Source organism: Puma concolor, chromosome C2 (assembly GCF_028749965.1).
Source record: "Puma concolor isolate L17-30 chromosome C2, mPumCon1.1.hap2, whole genome shotgun sequence".
Lineage (NCBI taxonomy): Eukaryota > Metazoa > Chordata > Mammalia > Carnivora > Felidae > Puma > Puma concolor.
The window spans coordinates 98,658,900-98,678,195 of NC_141675.1; the positions used below are offsets into that span (position 1 = coordinate 98,658,900).

At 35.7% G+C, this 19,296-nt stretch overlaps 1 protein-coding gene and 1 long non-coding RNA gene across 47 annotated transcripts in view; one reads left to right on the forward strand and one right to left on the reverse strand.

The window, feature by feature from the left end:
* The window catches only part of ZBTB20 (zinc finger and BTB domain containing 20), a 780,465-nt gene that overhangs the window by 173,267 nt on the left and 587,902 nt on the right, over nucleotides 1-19,296 (forward strand). The window lies entirely within an intron of this gene.
* Nucleotides 1-19,296, reverse strand: part of LOC147577442 (uncharacterized) — a 111,138-nt gene that overhangs the window by 79,632 nt on the left and 12,210 nt on the right. For 3 of the 4 annotated variants that reach the window (XR_015240548.1, XR_015240549.1, XR_015240547.1), the window contains exons 2-4: nucleotides 8,498-8,576; nucleotides 7,875-7,966; nucleotides 7,373-7,557 (exon numbers count right to left, since the gene is read on the reverse strand). This is a non-coding gene — a long non-coding RNA (uncharacterized LOC147577442). Of the gene's footprint in view, nucleotides 1-5,048; nucleotides 6,516-7,372; nucleotides 7,558-7,874; nucleotides 7,967-8,497; nucleotides 8,577-19,296 lie in introns of those variants that run through there. The other variant, XR_015240546.1, reaches the window with a different exon arrangement.

The following is a 19,296-nucleotide window of genomic DNA, read 5'->3' on the forward strand; positions in this document are numbered from 1 at the left end:
CTCATTTATTTTTGAGAGAGAGAGAGAGGGAGAGAGAATGAGCGGGGGAGGGGCAGAGGGAGGAGGAACAGAGGAACTGAAGTGGGCTCTGCACTGACAGCAAAGAGCCTGATGCAGGGCTTGAACTTATGAACTGTGAGATCATGACCTGAGCTGAAGTCAGACGCTTAACCGACTGAGCCACTCAGGTGCCCCTCAGCTGCAGATTTTTAAAAAACTTTTCATTGCTTTATGATATTCCTGTGTATGAATACATTAAAACTCATTTAAGGCTCTTCTGCTGTAGATAGAAATTTGGGTTATTTCCAACCTAGAACCATTGTGAATAGGGGTTATCATATGCACATTCTTGTGTATCTTGTCTAAGTATTTCTGTTTGATGTATACTAAAGAGTCACATTGCTGATATGCCTGTGTTCAGCTTTAGTGGATATTGCGAAGTCGTTTCCAAACTTATACCAATTTCTACTCACGGTATCAGTATGAGAGTCCCACTTGCTCTAATCCTTGACAATACTTAGTATGATCTGTATTTTTCATTTTAGCTTTTCTGGTATGTGTGACATGGCAGACCATTATGACATTAGTTTGAGTTTCTTTAATGACTAGTGAAGGTTAAGCATCTTTTCATGTGTTTATTTTTCCAGTTAGTATCCTCTTTTGTAATGTACATTTTGACCTTCATTGCCCATTTTACAGTTGGGCTTGTTACTGTTTCTGGTGGTGTTTCTTTATATAATCTGGATGTATGTCTTTGTCAGGTATACATATTGCAATATCTTCTCTTACTCTAAGCTTTGTCTTTTCATTATGTTATAATTGTCTTTTGATAAACAAGGGTTTTCATCTTAATAAAATTTAATTTGCCAATCTCTTATTCTATAGTTTTTTTTATATCCTATTTTAAAAAGAAAAACCTCTGCCTACCACAAGATCATGCAGATATTTTCTGTTGTTATCTTCTAGAAGCTTTATTGTTTGCCATTAACATTTAGGTCTGAATTTTCCCTGGAATGTGTTTTTTGTATTAGGTGTGAAGTTGGGGGTTGGGTATTAAAGATTCATTTAATTTTCTTTCTTTATTTTTTAGTGTAGATGTCTAATTGATCAAGTACCATGTGTTGGAAAGGTGGCTCTTTCCCTAGTTACTTCAGCAGTAAGTTTATCATAAATCAAGTGCTTACATAAACAATGGATCTATTTCTGGATGCTCTCTTCTGTTCCCAGAATTTGTCCCATCAGAATTTGTCTTTCCCTCTACCGATAATACATTGCTCATTAGTGTCGATTTAGAAGAAATCTTGAATCTGGTGGTGTAAATCCTTTACATATTTTCTTTCTTTCCTTCTTTCTTTCTTTCTTCCTTGACATTTAGAAACAATTTTTAATGTTTATTTATTTTGAAAGAGATTGAGAGCAAGCAGGGGAGGTGCAGAAAGAGAGGGAGAGAGAGAATCCTAAGTGGGCTCTGCACTGTCAGCACAGAGACCAACGCGGGGCTCGACCCCATGAACTGTGAGATCATGACCTGAGCCCAAATCAAGAGTACAATACTTAATCAACTGAGCCACCAGGTGCCCCTACATATATTCTTCTTTCAGATTGTTTAGGTCATTCTTGGTCCTTTGTGTTTCCATAAAAATTTTAGAATTTGCTTGTTAATATCCACAAAATGGAATTTTCTGAGATTTTGATTGAGATTATATTTTGGGAAAATTGATATCCAATCTATAAAAACATTACATTTCCTACTTATTTTAGTGTCTTTAATTTCTCTTAGTAATGTTTTGTAGTTTTCTGTGCAGAAGACTTGTATACTTTCTGTTAGATTGATTTCTAGTATTTATTTTTATGTTTTTGTAAATTATATTTTAAGTTTTCTTTTCTTTTTTTTCTGTTTTATTTATTTTCAAGAGAGAGACAGAGACAGAGTGCAAGCAGGGGAGGGGAAGAGAGAGAGGGAGACAAAATCCGAAGTAGGCTCTGAACTGTCAGCACAGAGCCCAATGCAAACCATGAGATCATGACCTGAGTTGAAGTCGGTTCTTCAACCAACTGAGCCACCCAGGCTTTTAGTTTCATTTTCTAAATGTCTCTTGCTAGTATATAAGAAAACTATTCATTTATGTATATTAATTCACCTTGTAGCTAGGGATCTTGCTAAATTCACTTATTAATTCTATTAGATTTGTGGCTTCTCTTGGAGTTTTAGTAACACAATCATGTGTTCTGTAAATAATTTCAGTTTTATTTCTACTTCCTTTTCATATAACTTTATTTTAATTTTCCAGCTTTATTGAGATATAATTGACCAGTAGCATTGTAGTAGATTAAGGTGTAAAATGTGATGATTTTTAGCCTTCTATGTTAGAAAATGATTACCACAGCAGGATTAGTTAACACCTCTGATACCTCACATAATTACCACTTCCTTTTTGTGGTAAAAGCATTTAAGAGAAAACTCAGCAACTTTCAAGTATACAATACAGTATTGTTATATTATATCCCCACAGGCTATTTATCTTATAACTGAAGTCTGTGCTCTCTATATACCTTTAATTTTTATTTCTTGTTGCATTAGCTAGCACCTCTAGTACAATATTGAATAAAAAAGCATATTTTCACTCGGTTTTTTGTTTGTTTTTTAATTGTAAATGCCCTTATCAAATTGAAGAAGTTCCTTTTGATTTCTCAGTTTTCTGAGTTGGCTTTTATGTGAGTGTGTGTGTGTGTGTGTGTGTGTGTGTGTGTGTGTGTGTGCGCGCGCGCACATGCGCACGTTTATTTAAATGATCAAAGGGTTTTTAATTTTATTACATACTTTTCTGTATATATTGAAATCCTTTTTTTCCCTTTAATATTTAACATTTAAATTAAATTCATTTATTTTTGAATGTTAATCCATCCTTGAATTTTTGGAATAAACTTAATGTTGATGTGTTATCCTTTTTATAGAGAACTGGGTTGGGTTTGCTAATATTTTCCTTAAGATATTTTTGTCTGTACTCAAAAAAAGAGTTTGGCTTATAATATTATGTTCTTGTCAGGTTTTGGTTGCAGACTATAGTATTTACATAAAACAAGTTAGGAAGTATTCCTCTTTTCCTACCTTTGGGAAAGTTTGTCTACGATTGGTGCTATTTTTTGTCTTTAGGTGTTAGAAAGAATTTACCTGGCTATTTGGGCCAGAAGTTTTCCCTGTGGAAAGGTTATAAATTAAATATGCAGTTTCTTTCTTTGTGGAAAGATTTTAAATTAAGTATGCAGTTTTTCCATTTCTTCTTGTGTCCATTTTGGTAATGTGTGTTTTCACAAGATTTATCCATTTCATCTAATTTTTCAAATTTATTGATAAGTTGTTTACCATATCCTCTTATTATCTTTGTAATATCTGCCTTTTCATCTAGGTTTTCAAATTTATCAATGTGAAATTGCTCATCATATCCTCTTACCTTTGTAATGTCTGTAGTATCTAGAGGAATGCTGCATTTTTCATTTCTGTTAGGGTTATGTGTGCCTATTCCTCTTTGCTTTAAAATCTGTTATTTCTAGAGGATGATCACTTTCATTTATCTTAACAAAAAGGAATTTTTGGATTTGTTCATATATTGCTTTATTTCAAAATACTTCAGGTATTTTGTGATTAACATTTTATAATTAATCTTGGGTTTATGGTTAGAGAATATATGCTATGTGATTTAAATACTTTGATATTTATTGAGACTTGCTTTTTGACCCAGTTTAAGGGAAATTTTGGTAAATGTTCTATATGTGCCTGAATATAATGTGTGTTTTGTAGTTTTGGGTATAGAGTTCTATACATATCAATTAGATTAAATTTGTTAAATCTTGGTGCTCAAAACTTTTATTTCTCTATTGGTTTTTTACTCTTGTGTTCTATCATTTATTGATATTTATCATTTAAAATATACTATTATGATTGTGGATTTGTCTATTTCTCTTCTTAGTTCTGTCAGTTTTTGCTTTTGAAGGCTATATTATTAGTTGTATACAAAATTAGAATTGGGATCCATCTTAGATAAACTAGAACTTCTGATCATTACTAAATGCTCTTTTTCTACTATATCTTGTCTTGAATTCTACTTAGACCGATGTTATAAGAAAATGGTTGGTAAATTTTTTTTTCGTCCTTTTACTTTCAATTATTCTGTATGTTTATATTTGAGGTGTGTTTCTTGTGGACAGCATATTGTTGTTGTTTTTAACTTGCAGTCTGATGGCATTTGTCTTCCAACTATAATATTTAGTCTATTTACATTAAATACAATTAGTAATATTTGTAGATTTAATTTTATCATTTTACTATATTTTTCTACCTGTTTTATGTTTGCCAATTCTTCTCTCTTAACTTCTGTTACTAGTCAATCTTTTTATTTTATTCCCTCCATTTTACCTTTCTAATTATATATTTTTCATTTTTTAATGGCTATCCAATAAAGTCTACTATAAAATTATACTTTTTATCTCTTTCCAGCAAGGAAATTGCATTTGTCCCTTTCTCACCATTTGTGCTATTGTTGTACTGTATTGTAATACTTCCAAGTGAAATAAGTCAATCAGAGAAAGACAAATACCATATGATTTTACTAATGTGGATTTTATGAAACAAAACAGATGAACATACGGGAAGGGGGTGGGGAAGAGAACCACAAGAGGCTCTTGACAATAGAGAGCAAACTGAGGGTTGATGGAGGGAGGAAGGTGGGAGATGGGCTAGTGGGTGATGGATATTAAGGAGGGCACTTGTGATGAGCACTGGGTGTTATATGTAAGTGATGAATCACTAAATTCTACTCCTGAAACCAATATTGCACTGTATGCTAACTAAAATTTAAGTTAAAAGGTACTTCCAGGGCTCTAATTCTTATAAGAAATTATTTTTATTTTTTCCCTGCCTATATATATTGTTTTACTCTGATATTAGTCTTTTCTGGTATATTTCATTTCTTCCTAAATTTCCATATCACTGTTAGACAATTTTCCTTCTACCTGAAAGATATCCTTTAGTATTCTTTATAGTAAGATTCTATTGGTGATTTTTTTTCCAGTTTTATTTTCCTAAAAATATTTGCTATTTTACTTCATGTTAAAGGATATTCTCATTGGTTATAGAATTCTAGGTTGATAATTACTTTCTTAAAGCTCTTTAAAGTTATTGCTTTGTTCTCTGATTTCCACTGTTTTTCCTGAGAGATCAGCTATCAGACTTATAACTCCTTAAAAAGTAATGCATTTTTATTCCTCTGACTTTTTTGAGATTTCTTCTTTAATTATATTTTATTTTAAGCAGCTTAAAAAAAAACAACATCTGTCCTCTTATGTCAGTTTCTTTGTGTTTATCCTGCTTGGGGTAACTTAGACGTTCTTAATTAGATTTGTGGCTTGATATCTTTTCTCAATTTGGGAAAATTCTCGGCCATTATTACTTTGAATTTTACTTCTTCCTATGTTCTTTACCCTTTCCTTCTGGAACTATAAACATTTGTATGTTAGACACTTTTTTCCTAACCACGTTTTATTGTCTTTTTTCTGTATTTTTCATTATTTCTTTTTCATATTTTCTTTTCGTATTTTCTCTTTCATTATTTCTCTCTGTTTTAGTCTGTTGATTTATTTTCAGGTTCATGATCTCTTCTAATATTTTGTCTAATCTGCATTAGCCACATCTATTGAGTTCTTGATTTCAGTTATTTTTAATTCTAGAGTATCATTTAATTTTTTTATAGATCCCAGTCCTCTGGTAATTCACAATCTTTTCTTCTACTTTTGAAACCACATTAATCACATTACTTAAAAGTTTGTGCCGTATGAGTCTTTTATATTTTTTGAGATTATGTTTATTTTTTTCCCTTGGTTTTTGGTTATCTGATCATACCTCCTGGCTTGTCTGATGATCTTTGCATATAAAAATTAAAAAGGCTTTGTGTGATATTGTGCTTTTCCAAGGAGTATTTAATTTTTTTCTTGTGGATAATTAGACTAAAGTTAATTCACCTTGATCTAATCAGGAATTGAGACAATTTGTAGTTGGGTTTCTACCTTTGTGATAGCTAGCCTCTGTCTGTTTGGCCCTTACTCTATAAAAAGCTATTTAGAGGTTCAAATAAAATTCTGGAAAATTCTTATATGGTCCCTAAACTCCAGTTTTTGCCTTCTTGACACCATAAGATCATAAGAACTTGGCATCCAACATTGTTTAATTTTTTAGTGTCCATGTTGATGCTTTCTGCTTGTTTGTTTTTTTTTGCAGGGGGAGGGGGTTTTCACTACATGAAAAGGAATCTGCAAATGCCTCAAGGATTAAAAGTGTAAAACAATATAGTTTTCACCTTATTGCATTTACGAACTGTCCAGGAACTTGGCTTCTGATGTCATGGTTATTTTGACAGCTCCCAAGGGCAATTTTTGTTCCCCATCCACTAGAGTACTTAGTGCTCTGATCCAGAGCTTTGTGCTCTGTGTCTCAGCCCAGTGCTACTCAGGATCACTAGATGCTTTAAGTGAAAAAGGGGTAGATATCACAGACAGGATTTAATTTATTGCATTTCTCTTCTTAACAATATCTTGAGTTTTAAGTTAAAAACATTTTGGTTGGTTCCTTGTCCCTTTATCAAACAGTTTTTCAAATTATTTTATTTACCTTGTATAGTTTTTCTCAGCAGGATGGGTGCTTTGATGCAAGCCCCTGTATCATGGTAGAACTGGGGGCCCTCTCAGGATGCTATTTTGGTTAACAGGTTATTTGGGGGTGGGTTGAGTTAACTATCTTGTTACTTTACAAAATAATATATGAAGATATATTGCACTTTCAAATATATTTATACTCCTCTTTATATGAATTTCTTACATGTATTTGGACCTAACCATTATTTCTTTGGTATTTAAAAGTACAAAAAGAATTTGTTAGTGAAGTTCATTTGACTTGTACAAATTGATAAATCTCCATTTGAACACTTACATTAATCTCCCTAGCTAAACCTATACTGTTTTGAAATTTAAAAATCACCAAAAATACCATTACTGTTTTCTAAAATGAAGTTGGTTATACCTGGTACAAAGGAAACCTTCTAGTTACATGCATCCCAAGAATCCAGATAAAAATGGCAGTTTTAGTGGGCTATAATATTCTTCCCCACTTTGTGTTCTAAACCATGATTAATGTTTTCCTTTGTAATAAACTGGTGCCAGTTTCCTTTAACAATGGGTAAAGGGGTCGATAAAGGGAAGTCAATGTCATTTAAAAACTCTCATTCATATATATCTTGTGGTGAGAGTAGTAAATAACTAGGCATAGAAAATAGTTTTGTAAGTGGGGTATAAATAATTTTTTAAAGAATTTTGACTTACTCACTTTTTTCCTGAAATTTTCTTGTCTCCCTGGATAATGTGATGAATTGGTATAATATAATATTCAATTAGTAAAATCAGCAGCAGCAGATATATCAGTGCTTGTCCTAGTGGATCCACTCCTGGAAACTTGGGTCAAATGAACCAGTTGTAATGACAGTTGAATAGTAAGGACTTGGATAAGCACACCTATTTAAACAGAATGAAGATTTATTCATTGTTATTAACAATCCATTATATTTTATAATCATGAAACCCTCAAAAGTTAAATATTTTCTGAAACAAAGAATGAAATATAAGTAAAAGTACCGAGTAATTATTTCAAGGGCTATAGAATCCTTAGATATCTTTTGACTTATCTCCCCTTTGGCCCTGCCGATCAACGACATATCTTTCAAATTTTTGTCTATATCATAAATTGCTTTGATTTCAAGTGGTTTGTACATAATTTATAAAGACATTGCAAATCATGTATTCTTTTGATTTGAAAGTATTAAAATACAAACCCGGAAGTCAAAGTCAAGTGGCCAGTGACCTAGTTCCAGGTACATGTTGCTTTCACGCAAGGCTCTTATCTTCTCTGGACTCCAATTTCCTCCTTCATTAAATGAGACATTGAAAGCATTTACCTTACTTTCTCAGAGTCATTACAGGGACCAGATTAGAGGTAGCATGTGAAAGTCTTTTCCCAAAGTGAAACTATCACGCAGATGTAGGGGGCTATTATTATTGTTCTCATCATCGTTATTGGTGCTGATGATAGTGGATGGCTATAGCACTGCTCAAAAGCATAAAACAGTTTTGAGACAAATTTCCTATAGCTTTTCTAGTGATAAATATGAAGTCTGCCTTCCTATGTGTAACTTATTGGTATCTAGTGTATTTTTGTTTTTGTTATTCTATTTGTTTGAAAAAAAATGGCTCCAAATTTGCTCTGTGGATGTTAGGAGATCAAACCAGTAACATGTTTGGATTACTTCTTTGACAGTAACAATGAGTTATAAACTCAGTGAATTTAACAAACTGGGACAGAACTCTATGTTATTAAGAATAGGTCCCCTAAGGTCTCTGAATGCATTTTACTCATTGTTGAGTGGAGAAGCATTAGGCTCCTTTGGAGCAAACTTACCGAATTACAAAGGGGAAATAGTTTGTCCTTGAACCACTATGAAATTCAGGGCATGGATAATAGTCACCCAAGGCCAGTTCTGTAACATAAACATAGAAAATATTAACTCCTTTAAAGGGATATGCATTATATTAATTCATGTAGTCATTGAATTAATTACTTAAGGACACAGATCATTAGTTGATGGATTTTAAATGAAAAAAAATGCATGCTTAAGCTGAATAAGAAGATAGGTATGCATTATATCAGAGATGTTATGCAAGTATACCTAGAAAACTCGCTTAATTAGGGAGCATGACAGCAATCTATGAAACCAGTGCTTGTGAGTTCTACCTGGAGAGGGTTTGGCTCACTATAGCAGAGTTCAGGATACTTTTGACAGTCAAAAGAGAGTAAGAAATAAATGGATAATGTCCTCCTTTCTTCATTTATGTGAATTAATCAAATTGTAATCAGACTCTGTCCCTCATGTATATATTAAATAAAATCTGAAAAGCAATGAAACACATTATACTCAAAAGGACAGATATTCTAAGGACATGGACATATGGGTTTGAAATATGTATTTCCTATAAACAATTTCAGAATACAGGCATGTCTCAGATATATCACGAGTTCGGTTCTAGGCCACCACATAAAGCAAATATTGCAATAAAGAGAGCCAAATGAATTTTTTGATTTCCCAGTGCGTATAAAAATTATGGTTACAGGGGCGCCTGGGTGGCGCAGTCGGTTAAGCGTCCGACTTCAGCCAGGTCACGATCTCGCGGTCCGTGAGTTCGAGCCCCGCATCAGGCTCTGGGCTGATGGCTCAGAGCCTGGGGCCTGTTTCCGATTCTGTGTCTCCCTCTCTCTCTGCCCCTCCCCCGTTCATGCTCTGTCTCTCTCTGTCCCGAAAATAAAAAAAAAAAAAAAAAAAAAAAAAAAAAAAAAAAAAAACGTTGAAAAAAAAATTATGGTTACACTATATTGTAGTATAATAAGTGTACAATACATTATGTCTGAGGAGACAATATACATGCCTTAATTAATATTATTTTATTGCTAAAATATGTCAATCTTCATCTGAGCTTTCAGCTAGTTGTAGTCTTTTTGCTGAAAAAGTTCTTGCCTCAGTGTTGATGGCTGCTGACTGATCAGGGTGCTAGCTGCTGAAGGGCTGGGTGGCTGTGGCAATTTCTTAAAATAAGACAACAATGAAGCTTCTGCATCTTACTTTTCACAAATAATTTCTCTGTAGCATGGAATGTTGTGTAATAGCATTTTACCCAGAGTAGAAGTTTATGTCACATTTTAAATCCTTATTGTTTCAACGGTCTTCTTGGTATCTTTACCAGGAGTAGATCCCATCTCAAATGTTCTTAATGCCATCTAGAATGGTGAATCCTTTGCAGAAGGTTTTCGATTTACTTTGCCCAGATCCACCAGAGGAATCACTATCTGTTGCAGCTATAGCCTTACAAAATGTATTTCTTAAACAGTAGGACTTGAAAGTCAAATGACTCATTGATCCATGGGCTGCAAACTGGATACTGTGTTAGCAGGCATGAAAACAACATTAATCTCACTGTCCATCCCCATCACAGCTCTTAAGTGACCAGGTGCATTCTTAATGAGCGGTATAATTTTGAAAGGAATCTTTGTTTTGTTCTTTGTTTTTGTTTTTTTCTGAGCAGTAGATCTCAACAGTGGGTTTAAAATATTCAGTAAACTATGTGTAAGCACATGTGCTCTCATCCAAGCTTTGTTGTCCCATTTACAGAGCATAGGCAGAGTAGATTTAGCAGAACTCTTAAGGGCTGTAGATTTTTTGGAATGGTAAGTGAGCATTGGCTCTAATTTAAAGTCACCAGCTGTCCTAGACCCTAACAAGAGAGTTAGACTGTTCTTTGAAACTTTCAGGGATTGACTTCTCCTTTCTAGGTATGAAACTCCTAGATGGTGTCTTCTTCAAATAGAAGGCTGTTTCATCTGCATTGAAAATCTGTTGTTTAATGCAGCCACCTTCATCTATTATCTTAACTAGATCTTCTGGATAACTTGCTGCAGCTTCTACAGCAGCACCTGCTGCTTCACCTTGCATTTTTATGTTAAAGATGAAAAGAGGGCTTCTTTCCTTAAACTTCATGAACCAACTTCATAGTTTCAGACTTTTCTTCTGCAGCTTCCTCACCTCTCTCAGCCTTCCCAGAATTGAAAGTTAGGGCCCTGCTCTGGATTAGGCTTTGGCTTAAAGGAGTGTTGTGGCTGGTTTGATCTTCTATTCAGACCACTGAAACTTTTTCCGTATCAGTAATAACACTGTTTTATTTTTTTATCATTTCTGTGTTCACTGGAGTAGTTTTTCATCATTTCATAAGTATTTATTTATTTTTTAAAATTTGCCCTCAAGAACTTTTCCTTTGCATCCAAAATTTGGCCAAGCAAGAGGCCTAAACTTTGGCCTATCTTGGCTTTTGACATGACTTCCTCACTAAACTTAATCATTTCTATCTTTTGACTTAAAATGAGAGCCATGTGACTCTTCCCTTCACTAGAACGTTTAGAGGCTGTCTTGAGGTTATTAATTGGTTTAATTTCAATAATGTTGTGTTTCAGGGAATAGGGAGGCCCAAGGAAAGGGAAGAAGATGGGGGAATGGTCAGTGGAGCAGTCAGAACACATACAGTCAGAAGACATACAACATTTATCAATTAATTTTGCTGTCTTATATGGGTACAGTTGGTGTTGACCCAAAATGATTATAATAGTAACATCAAAGAGCATTTATCACAGAGCAACAAATATAATAATAATGAAAAATTTTGAAATCTTGCAAGAATTATCAAAATATGACACACAGACATGAAGTGAGCAAATGCTGTCAGAAAAAAAATGGCACTGATAGATTTGCTCAATGTAGTGTTGCCACAAATTTTCAATTTGTAAAAACTGTAGTATCTGTGAAGCAGAATACAGTGAAGCACAACGAAACAAGGTATGCCTATACAGGGTAAAGCAAACATTTTATCACATTACTCTGTGACCTTTGAGTTACCTGCATAGTTCCCGGCGTATGATAACTCTCAGAAAATTGTTCAATTCTAAGTTGAAAAATGAATATGCTAATCAAGTCATGATATAATATGCTAATTAAGGTGATGATCTCACAGCTCATGAGTTCAAGCCCCGCATAGGGCTCTGTGCTGACAGCTCAGAGCCTGGAACCTGCTTTGGATTCTGTGTCTCCCTCTCTCTCTCTGCCCCTCCCCTGCTCACATTCTGTCTCTGTCTCTCTCAAAAATAAATAAACATTAAAAAAAAATAGTGTGTTGACTCCATGAAGCCATTTTACATTTAAGAAAAAAATTACTGTGTTGAATCCGGGAAGCCATTTTCTAGAATTCTTAAAGATAGTATTCATCAAACTTGTATTTGTTTTCTTTGGTTTTTTTTCTATATCTTAATGTTTTTCTTATTTACTTTCCATTATAAATCCTTTTAAATATTATGTTTTTTTTCTTTCATTTTTCATACCTCATTCCTCCAAATAAAGATTTCTTTATTAAAGAATAAAATTTGGAAAAATTTAAAAGTCTCAAAGAAAAATATTTATATCACCATATTGGTTCACTTTCTCCCAGTCTTTTCAAAGGTTTTAATTTTAATGATTACACTATGTTGTGTCTAATATTTAAATTTGACTGAAAATATAGGTGGCTTTTCCATTTTTTTTTTTTTTAAATTTTTTTTTCAACGTTTATTTATTTTTGGGACAGAGAGAGACAGAGCATGAACGGGGGAGGGGCAGAGAGAGAGGGAGACACAGAATCGGAAACAGGCTCCAGGCTCTGAGCCATCAGCCCAGAGCCCGACGCGGGGCTCGAACTCCGGGACCGCGAGATCGTGACCTGGCTGAAGTCGGATGCTTAACCGACTGCGCCATCCAGGCGCCCCAGTGGCTTTTCCATTTTAATAGCTACAGCATATTCTACTGAGTAGATATACCATAGTGATTTAGTCATTATACTTAGATATTTAAATTGTTTCCAGATTCAGCTATTTTTAAAAAGAATATGATGAGCTTTTTGTGTAGAAAGTTTTATTCCCCTAGTATTTTGTTTGTTTCCTTAGGATAAATTCCTAGATTTGGAATAAAGTCATATGTTTTGACCATGACAATGCCCTTTTTAGATCTCTTTTCAAGAGAAGCTGTTCTCGACAGTATGGGTAGTTAGCAGCTTCCAGATGCCATACTTTTAGGTTCACCAAAGCACTCAGGCAACCATGTGCCTACCCTGGGCTGCTCCTAGGCAGTAACCAACCTTATTTGGAGTACTCACTCTTTGCACGTGAGATTCTTCTGAGGGGCAGTTTTGACTCAAGGATTTCCCACCAACCTGGCTGAGACTTTCTCAGAGCTGCTCTGCGTGCAAAACTCTTCTCCCCTCTTTTCTTTTATCGGTGTCATACTTGCATCACAGCCTCAGAATTCTCCTTGCCTAAGTCTCTCACTCTTTATCATTCACAGTCTATTGCCTTAATAAGTATCCTACACACCCAATTGGCATTGGCACCAGAGGACCCAAACCGACACAGCAGATAATCATTATTCACACTCTTGATACAGAGTGCTTGATTTTCCTTCAAAAAACTTTGTACCAGTTTCCATCCTCACTGAAGTGTAATTTTTCAACACTGGATTTTTCTTTCCTTTTTTTTTTTTTTTTAACTTTCATTCATTTGATAGATGAAAGAATTGTATTTCACTTTTTAAATTTGTATTTCCTTCATGAGATTAAATATTTCTTGTTTTTCATTTGAGATCTATTAAAATTTATTCATTTTTTCACTAAAAACTTTTCATATAGTTTATATTTATAATACCTATTTTTAAATACTTCTTTTTGACAGTGTATTTAAATGAGAGTCTCATTCAATACTCATTTACCAGTGGCTGAGGTAAATTAAGAACATGTAACAAATATCATGATCACTGATTACTCAAGGCTAAACTAAGACCATAGATGCTATTTATGATTTTCTAGCAGCAGCAGTAATAGAGAGTCAGGCCTTCTGTAGGTCTCTAGGGAAGGCCTAGCGTTTTAACATTTAACATTTAACATAACTACACTGTGTGTATGTCTGTGCACGTGCATGTGCCTGTGCATGCACACGTGTGAGTATGAGGATGTGTGTAAGTATGTCGAGTTTGCTGGGTGAGAGGTAAGGCTTCACTTTGTTGTCTTATATATTTTTCTGTTAGTAATCTTGCTTTTTTCTTTTGTTTTTCTTCCACTATCTTTCCCCTACCTTTATTTCTAAGATGTCCCTGATCATCCAATCCTTATTAGGTTAAATTATGCACGTGCCAATCTCTGTGTCCCCAAACACACATAGCTAATCGAGGATAAAACCATTTATTGTAAATTTACCTCTAGAATGAATCCTCCTTTCTCTGATTTTGAGGATGGATAGATGCTCATTATGATCTGGTAGACAATTATAACATGCGCATTTAGAGTGTAGGTGGATAGCATAGTTCTCCTTGTTAGGTGTGAAGACTTTTATTTTACTCATTTAAAGACAAAGATTTAAATGTGCTTGTTTAAATTCAACAAGCCCTTAGAGCCATGAGGCCTTGGGGGTAAGAGGTGCTTAAAACCAAATAGCACAGGAGCTGAAGAAGTAATTATATGCCAGAGTGAAGATAGAGCTGAACAAAGAGTGAGCTGATCAGGGAACAGGGGATGGAAAACTGAATTATGTCCCAGGTATCCACAGACCAAGAAAATAGAGTAGGAAATATGCTTCTTCCTACATTTTACCAAGTTTTATAAACGACAGTGCTTTTCAGATGGTTTGCTAATCTGATTTCACCTTTAAAAAAATTTTTTTTTGCTTTAATTTAAATTTTAACAATCTGAATTGGCAGGGTGTTTTTAGTGAAGAATAGAAAGACTTCATCATATCAAAAATACTCTGAATTTGAGGTGGCAGGAAATAAAAATAATAACATTTCAATGTTCTTATCTCCCTGAAGACCAGCCTGTAAAAGCCACCTTTCCTCCCCTACTATTCCAAAGGGTGGCATGGTGGGAAAGGGATTTCAGGCATTCTAAGTGGTGAGCTTTACTTCATATTAAAGACTTAAAATGTCTCACATTCCCTAATCGATGAGAATGTGGTGGGGAGGAGGCAGAGAGAATTATTCCTTGTTCCAAATCCTTTCCCGGGAAATCTGGCCTATGGTTTAAGAAATGACTCTAAGACTAGGTAGGAGGGCCCTCAAGTGACCATAAACCCACACTGATTGTTTTTTCATTTCTCTTAAAGGTGATGGTTCATTTTTTGATGAAAATAAAAACCATAACTGTAAAAACTGATGTTGACAGGCTTGTCAATTTGACTACAAAAAAAAGGAGGTTGTTTAACATTTTTTTAGAAAAATTTTCTTAAGCTCACTGTGAATATACAAGTATATGTTCTTACCTATGAAAATCCTTTTGAAACTTAAGAAATTGTGAAGTTTTGATGTTAAGAAATACAAATTCCATTTTAGAAACCAGTGTTGAAGTCTGTTTCTCCATAGCATTATAAAAAGACAAAAAGTTCCAAGTTAGCAAGGGATTTCTGAGCTTCTGAGCAAATAAGGAAGTGCATTTTGCTCTGTTATTTATTTATTTTACTAAACAGTGTACAAATTGAAAAGAAGGTGTCAGTATGATACCTTTTTATAGAAGACTAAAAAGAAAGAAAAGAGAATGGAAAGAAGGACCACAGAAGCTTATTTATATCTTGAATGCAGCTCTCGCTTAAGTTACTCTGGAATGGTAAGAAGAGGAGAATAAAAGGACCCCAGTCATTTATTTATTCAATAAATATGTATTAAGCACCCAATGTGTTCCAGGTAGAGAGACTGTAGTCAAAAATTTATAAGACAAATATCTGATTTGGAGGACCTTACATCCAATGGGAGGAAAAGGGGGAATATCAGGAAAGGGGACATGGAGCATTCAATAGAGAGCCAGCTGCGCTGATGGGAGTAAGCGGAGATTTGGGAAGTGATGCACAGCAGGGTTAGAGAAGGCATTCCTGAGAAGGAAATAGCTAAGTTTAGCTAAAGGGTGAAGGGGAGTTTGCCAGGGAAGAGTCTGGCAGATGGGTGAGGAAGAAATGAGTATATGTCAGGGGAGAAAAAAAGTATGTAGAATTTCAGTAATTCAGTGGCTTGATCATATTTGTGTGTTGAGAGAGAGAGAGAGAGAGGGAGGGAGAGAGAGAGAGGGAGGGAGAGAGAGAGAGAGAGAGAGAGAGAGAGAGAGAGAGAGAGATTGGGCAATTACATAAGAGGGGCAGAAGCCCTAAGGCAGAGGGTTTCAGTGACAGAGAGGTGGGTGGGTAAATTATGGATTGAAGTTGGTCCTTTCCTTTGGCATTGGTAGGGAAGGGGGAACAGATGGATATTAGCAGAATTGGTTTGTAAGTAAGCTACCAAAAAAGTTGATCTAATGACCTTTATATTCTCACTAGGATGGGTAGCAGACACTGAATGGACAGAGGGTGTAGTGTTAGATTTCAGGAAGAGGGAAGATTTGAAATAGATATCATATACAAAAGTGGAGAGATGTTGCTTAGGGAAACAGAGGAGGACTGTTCAGCAGCTTTGGGCCCAGCTAAGCGTGGAGGGAGTAGTTACAGTCTGTGCATTTATAAGACCCTCTGTAGCTTCTGAACTCTAGGAGTGGAGAAGGCAGGTGCTCCAGAATTGGTCTTCACCAGTGTCCGCACTCTTTTTGTTTCTCCCCACCACTCCTATCTTGTCACTGAGGACTTATGGCTGATACTTGTGACTTTCTCCCAGGCTTTTTTTCTGGATGTTGAGCGAATATGTTGGGCAGGCTTCAAGTGCCAAAGAGCTAATGTCACTAGAAGAAGCCTTAAGCAAATAATTGGTGGCAAGTTGTTGGATAAATTAAGACCCTCACCCTTTACATGGGCTAACTGTCAGCATGTTCTGCACTGTTTGCCAAAATGTCCCAGTAAGATTGAGCTCCAATTCACCATAGCAGTAAGCTGCTTAATAAATGTACCCCTTATGGACTTCCTACATGTTTCATTTATGGCTGTGTAACAAACTACCCCCAAACTTAGTTACTTAAAACAATAAGGGTCTATTTCTTATAGCACTGTGGGGTGGCTGGGGTATTCTTCTTTCCTGCCTACTGATACCAGAGGTCACACATGTAACTGCACTTTACTGCAAGCCTGTTTCAGTCAGGAATATCCATAATGGCTTTACTTATCAAAGTCTGAGGCCTCAGTGCAGTGGCTAGAATAGCTGGGGTCTGTCTGAACTCTTTCTGTCCGCGTGGCTTCTTATCATTCACCAGTCTAGTCAGAGCTTCTTCACATGGTGTCTGCATCTCAAGAAAGCAAAAGAGGAGGCCGCCAGGACTCTTCCAGCCTTTGTTCAGAACGGGCACAGTGTGACCTCTGTTGCAATCTGTGGTCAAAAGGTCAAAGTCCAACCCTGATTCAAGATGAAGGGAAACAGACTCTGCCCCCCCCCCACCTTTAAACATAATTTATTGTCAAATTGGCTAACTACAGTATGTAAAGTATGCTGTTAGTTTTTGGGGTAGATTCCTGTGGTTCATCGCTTACATACAACACCTAGTGCTCATCCCAAGTGCCCTCTTCAATGCCCATCACCCATTTTCCCCTCTCCTCCCAACCCCTATCCACCTTCAGTTTGTTCTCTGTATTTAAGAGTCTCTTATTAAACTTTGCCTTTTGAAATGAGGGGCAACATTCAACAACAAGGATCTGAGGAACTGTTGATGGTTATCTTTGCTGACAGTCTATTTCCCTTCTCTGCTTCACTTCCTTTATTCCCTACTAGTGTTTCCTGGGGTTGTCTCCCAAATAAATTACTTACACTAAATTTCCAACCTTAGAATCTCAACCAAGAGAGCTTGGTAAATGAAGCAAAATCAGAAAGTGAATGGAGGGTATTAACAAAAGAAGAAAGTGATGTGTTATGGGGTTGGGGCTAGGATAGAAAGACAATATAAAAGGGGTTCAAAGAGTAGAAAATTTATGAGGCCTAGGGTTTGACAATATCTGTGATATCAAAAAACTAGACATGATAAGTATGGCTTGGAGAGAAGCCTGGAAGGAAAGGAGACTATAGTCATAGATCCAACAGTGATAGAGTGCACCCTGGGGACTCCAAAGAACAGAAACCAGTGGAACAAAAACATGATTTCATTGATCAGCCTCTGTACAGGCTGCTGCCACTATCTTAGTTGTGAGGCTCAGCACTTTTGAAATCAACTCTCTTGGTTGTACATAGGCAAATACTCCTTCAGTTTGTTTTGTTATAGGTGATCCATGACACTAGACCTGGAGAGGAGGTGACCATTAACACAATCAGTGCACAACCCCTGAACAAGTTGCCCGAAAACAGCTTGAGGGGACTCTCCTGCCAACCAGAGCTGCAATCCTAAGGAAGTATGCTACCTTTTAAAAGTGGATAATGGGGGCGCCTGGGTGGCGCAGTCGGTTAAGCGTCCAACTTCAGCCAGGTCACGATCTTGCGGTCCGTGAGTTCGAGCCCCGCGTCAGGCTCTGGGCTGACGGCTCAGAGCCTGGAGCCTGTTTCCGATTCTGTGTCTCCCTCTCTCTCTGCCCCTCCCCCGTTCATGCTCTGTCTCTCTCTGTCCCAAAAATAAATAAAAACGTTAAAAAAAAAATTTAAAAAAAAAAATAAAATAAAAATAAAAGTGGATAATGAACAAAAATAAGATGTATGGGAAAGAACAGGTGCTTCAGAGTCAAATTGGGATGACACATGATGTCACAAAAATAACTTGGCTTTTTGAACTCCACTCCTTTCTTACATCACATGGGATTAATACCTCCTTTGATTGTGATAATTAAATAGCAAAACATTTGCTAAGTGGCTAGCCCAAAACAGAGTGTAACTAAATATTGGTTTCCTTTTTTTCATTCTTCCTTCCTCCATCCAAAAAGCAAGATTCACAGACAAAGTGTAACATACCCTCTCTTTCTACTATTCGTAGCTTGTTTCTGAAGAAGCACAACATGAGTGATCTACAATATGGTACCGAGGTGGCCTCAACAGGTCACTGTGTCTCTCTTAGATCTTGTTCACTATGAAGCAGTGACTAGGGGGACTCTAACTAGTGGCAAGTGCCCAATCTGAGGATTTTTTTTTTTTTTTTTTTAGTTTGAATGGAGAGCAAGAGGATTCATTTGTAGTAAGTAGCCACACAATCTGCTTGGATGGTATTTGGCATTCATATGGATATTGGCAAGAAATAAGCTTCATCTGAACTCTGTTGCGCTCTTATTCATTTTGTTAAAACCGATATTCAAAATATTACAGTGATATTCAAGTAAGGATAAGGGAAATTCTCATCACTTGATTTATGTTTGTAGATTTTTGTGAATTGTAAATTAAACTTGCAAGCTCTTGGCTAAAGTATTTGCCTCTTCATTTCAAAGGAAGGAGTTAAAATTCTGATTCTTATCATTAGTGTGATTATAGATTAATTTGTTCTTACTGTCCTTTCAAAACAAAATGAAGACCAGTGATATTTGAGTCCAACCATTTCACATTTAAATAGAATTATTTAGAAAGGATGCAACTGAATTGCACATATGACCTATATAAATAGCCTTTTAGGGAATAGAAAGTTGTAAACAGGAACTTGAAGGTAATTTTGTCCTCATCTTCAGGTTTAATTTAGCCTGCCAGAATTTGTAAACTGATAAAAACCTGTTACTTGTTT